Source organism: Aythya ferina, assembly GCF_964211825.1.
Source record: "Aythya ferina genome assembly, chromosome: 2".
Lineage (NCBI taxonomy): Eukaryota > Metazoa > Chordata > Aves > Anseriformes > Anatidae > Aythya > Aythya ferina.
In genome coordinates this window covers 161,636,206-161,640,661 of record NC_140297.1, presented here as the reverse complement: position 1 = coordinate 161,640,661, position 4,456 = coordinate 161,636,206, and the positions used below count along the sequence as shown (strand labels likewise).

General features: G+C 49.4%; 1 long non-coding RNA gene across 1 annotated transcript; it reads right to left on the bottom strand.

Moving 5' to 3' along the window:
* Positions 1 to 367: 367 nt before the first annotated feature.
* LOC311432412 lies at positions 368 to 3,691 on the bottom strand. The gene is made up of 4 exons (XR_014690043.1): positions 3,628 to 3,691; positions 1,970 to 2,010; positions 1,646 to 1,699; positions 368 to 1,545 (listed from the first exon to the last, which is right to left on the bottom strand). It is a non-coding gene; the product is annotated as an uncharacterized lncRNA (long non-coding RNA).
* Between the last annotated feature and the right edge of the window lie 765 nt (positions 3,692 to 4,456).

Sequence of the window (4,456 nt, the reverse complement as noted above, 5' to 3'; positions counted from 1 at the left end):
CGCCAACACAGTCCGGACAATGTATTAGCACACCCATGCACTGCCACGTTAGCTGTCATCACTAACTGCCAGGCAGGACAGCTCCAGACCAAACACATACACACACAGCCACGCCACAAACACTACAAACAAAACACACAACACAAGGCGCAAGAAAAAGTGACCCCCGGAGGGAAGCCCTATGGCAACAGCAAGTCACAACAGGTGCTCTGCACCAGACCCAAGGAGAGACTCAAATGTCACGACACGCGACTGGAAGACACTGCCAGAACTGGGGTGATGGAGGCCTAAAAAGCCTTCCTTCAAGACAAGAGACCAGAAGGATGGGGACTGAAAAACCCATATGATTCAAAGATCGAAGCCGAAATTCCTTTAAGCGGTATATTCTTTATTGCAGCGCTGGATGCACGGGGGGATCTCTCCACCTATCGTGCATACCCAAAGCAGAAAGCAGTCTTGAATTTATACAATCAATCTATCAATATTCTACCGGCGTCTATACATATTCATTGCCTACCCCCGCCTTCCCTCGCTTCTCATGCTAATTAGCCTTTTGGCACCTTGCGCCTGAGTAGAGCCTCCCAAGAACTGTGGGCAGGGGCCTTTGGGACGTGGGCAGGGGTCTTTGGGAGGAAGACCCCGAGTCTTCCTCACATTGTACTTTTCACCTTTGGTCAGGAATCCGCTGAGTTGGCATGTTTCTTAATCGCAAGAGCTGGCTGTTGCTAATTCTTCCCTTTGTTGTGTCTTTATAATGAATTCCAACGTCCAGTTTTGAGATTTATAGTCCTTACATTTGTTTCTCTGTCCGTCTGCCGCTTCCTTATCGTGAGTTCCGGTGTCTTGTTTCGAGATATACAGTCCTTGTCTGGGGACTGTCCTTGCCTCCCCAATACCTCCTTAATCACATAAGACGACGCTTAGGAAATCAATTCCCAAGCAAGAGCTCCTGATGCGGCCCAGATGACTTCCACAAGAGCGAGGATGGAAACAGATGCGATCTCAAACCGAATATGATGCACGAGACCTGAAACAGAACTGCACTTCAAGCAGCGACTGCAAGACAAGAAGTGCTCGGATCAGAGCCACGATGACAAAACAAGCACTGAGGCCCTTCAGCACCGCTACCAAGTCGCCTGTCTGGTCTGTCCAGTGTAAAAAGCTAGAAGGATATCAAGACCCGAGAAGCACAGAACAGACATTGCAGAAGCAACACTACAGGACAGACGAACAGAAGGAAACTGTCCTGCCTGGCGCACGCACTCACGCTACAAAATAATCCCGCTGCTTCTATTAGCCTGGTGACCCAGCCACAAGCAGCCTGAACGTGACCCAGCCTGAACCACCCTCGCAGCGGCACCAAGTATTTTCAGCCAGCTGGCTCCACGCTGCTCTGGCTCCCAGCTCCCATTAGCCACCCCAGATATGCAAATACCAGGTGCCCCCCAACTTAGCTCTCAGGTTGCTGCATGGTAAATTCCCTCCGCCTCAAGAAATACACAGGCACTGGTCGTCATCTTAGTCAATTGCCAGGCTCATCATCAGCTGCAAAAACAGAGTACCAGCATTCACTAGCATGCCGGTCATGATGCCCACCTTCTCCACAACACTGACTACTGCTGATGCAACATACAACTATGCTCACCTGTTCCTCTCCAAATCCAAGCTCCAACAGTGCAACCAGTATCATCCACACCACCTGGGAAAACAAAGGGATTAAATGATCGTTGCGTTCACAACACATCACCCAATGGTGTGTTTTTTTTGTTGTTGTTGTTTTTGTTATTGTTGGTTTTTGTGTGTGTGTTTCCTGTATTTATTTATTTTTTAGTCTGCTTTAGCTCAACGGCATGCAGAGTGCAGACAAGAAAACTGGGGTGTTTCTAGAAGCAACAATCCCCACGCTTTTGCTGTAGCTTTGAATATTAAAAGGACAATACGACCCAGCAAGTAACTGGAACTTTCTTACCTGGAATTAGCTCAAACTTTTCTTCACATTGAAAGAAAAATCTAGGAGCAGAACAGATTATACACCAACAAAATTGAGTCCATTTCATCCCCAGAAAAAAAATCACATGCTCTCATCCCCTCCTGTACCTCAGCCGCTTGCCTACCCCACGTGGCACACGCTTCCATCTGTTCTCTTTACCCACTTATAGCACCTCTAAAAGGCAAACTGGAATTTTACTCTATTGGCTGTAGGAAAATAACTGCAGTGACAACCGCGCCCCAAACTGAGCCAGCAGCCCCTACTAAACATCCCTCTCCTAAGTGAATTCCAAGCACTTAAAATCCAGAAATCCATAGACTCCAGCCTGCCTAAACAACCCTGCAACGGACAGAAGGAAGAACAAAGCACTGTCCCCAAAAGAGCAGCCCAGGCAGAAGGAGCTCTCTGATGGCATGCCTGGGGCTCATATAGCATTTAGCCCCGCCCAGCACCCAAACCCAATCACCTGGGAAAGGGGAGGGGCAAAGCACATGAAAGTAGGAAGAGAGCAAAAGGAGCAGCTGTGTTTTGTTTTGTTTTCCTTTCCTTTCCTTTCCTTTGTTTTTTAAAATCTGTTTTATCTCAAAAACATTCAGAGAGCAGACAAGAGACCTGTGGTGTTTCTAGAAGCAAAAATCCCCTTTTGCTTTTGCTGCAGCTTTTAATGTTGAACTGATAACGGCACCAAGCAAGTAACTGAAACTTCTTCAACTGGAATTAGTTTAAACACGCTCACCGTCATCTGCAAACACAGAGAACCAGCATTCACTAGCCCTAACCCTAACCCCAACCCTCACCCTAAACTCTAACCCTAGCCCCAGCCCTAGTCCCTAAGCCCAACCCTGGTTCCCGAGAACTTCATTTCCAGGCATGCTCTGGGCGCTCAACATGGCCTCCCGGAGGTCCGGAGGCCCAGAACTACATTGCCCGGCATGCTCCGGGCACCCAACATGGCCTCCCGGAAGTTCGGAGTCCCAGAACTACATCTCCCGGCATGCTCCGGGCAGTCAACACGGCCTACCGGAAGCCTGGTGCCGGAAAACTACACCTACCAGAATTCCCTGGACAGCCAGCACGGCCAATCAGAGGCCGAGTTTTCGAGAACTACATTTAACAGCACTCACTGTAACCCTAGCCCTTCCCGCCCTTACACAAAAAAGCCTCAAGCCCTATCCCTAAACATCCTCGAAACCCCTACGGACCTAACCCAAACTATTTACCACACTAAACCCCTGAAGTCCTATGCCTAAAACCCCTAACCCAATAAATTAAGACGCTCAAATCCCAAACCCGCAAAATTGAGATGCTCAAATCCCAAACCCCCTTCCAAAAAAGAAAAAGAAAAATCAAGAAAAAAAAAAATCAAACAAAACAAAAACAACAAAAGGGGTAGATCTGGTGGCATCTGCCCTGTAACCCTGCAAAAATCACGAGGGACCTAGAACAACAAAGCAAACGCACAAAATAACATTGACATCCTATCCATAAATGTGCTATAACAATTAATCACCTCCAAAGAGCTTCAAGCAATAAATGCACATACTACTAGATCGGTTTCCTCTAAAAGATCGTACCAGACCCTGACCCACCAAAAGAACCCTGCATGTAGCTAACAGAAGCATCAACAAAGCACTGACCCCAAAGAGCAGCCCGGGCAGAAGGAGCTCTCTGATGCCGTGCCTGGGGCTCCTATACCATTTGGCCCCGCCCAGCACCCAAACCCAATCACCTGGGAAAGAGGAGGGGGCAAACCACAAGAAAGAGAGCAGGAGCAGCAGCAGCTGTGTTCTTTTATTTATTTATTTATTTATTTTTTTTTGTGCCTATCCCTAGTTTACAGCATGCAGAGTGCAGACAAAAGAACTGGGGTGTTTCTAGAAGTAAAATTTACCGTATTTATGCCTCAGCTTTGAACATAGAAAGGACAATACAACCAAGAAAGTAAATGAAATATTTTCCACGGGAATTAGCTCAAACGTTAGTGTTAGGTCAGAGGTTGGACTCAATGATCTTGAGGTCTCTTCCAACCTAGAAGATCTGTGATTCTGTGTGATTTACATATGAAGAAAAATCTAGGAGCGTAGGAAATTACACAGCAAAAAAAACAACGACGTAATAAGCAACGCGCATGCACGGCCCCACGGCCGCCTGCAGTACTCGTTTTCCACCAGCAGGAGGCGGCAGAGGGCGCCCCCGGGCCCCACCGCGCATGCGCCCCCCTCGGCCGCCTGCAGTACTCGTTTTCCACCAGCAGGAGGCGGCAGAGGGCGCCCCCGGGCCTCACCGCGCATGCGCCCCCCTCGGCCGCCTGCAGTACTAGTTCTCCACCAGCAGGTGGCGGCAGAGGGCGCCCGCGGGCGTCACCGCGCATGCGCGCCCCCCGGACGCCTGCAATACCCGATTAAAACCAGCAGGTGGCGGCAGAGGGCGCCCCCGGGGCCCCACCGCGCATGCGCGCCCCCCGGC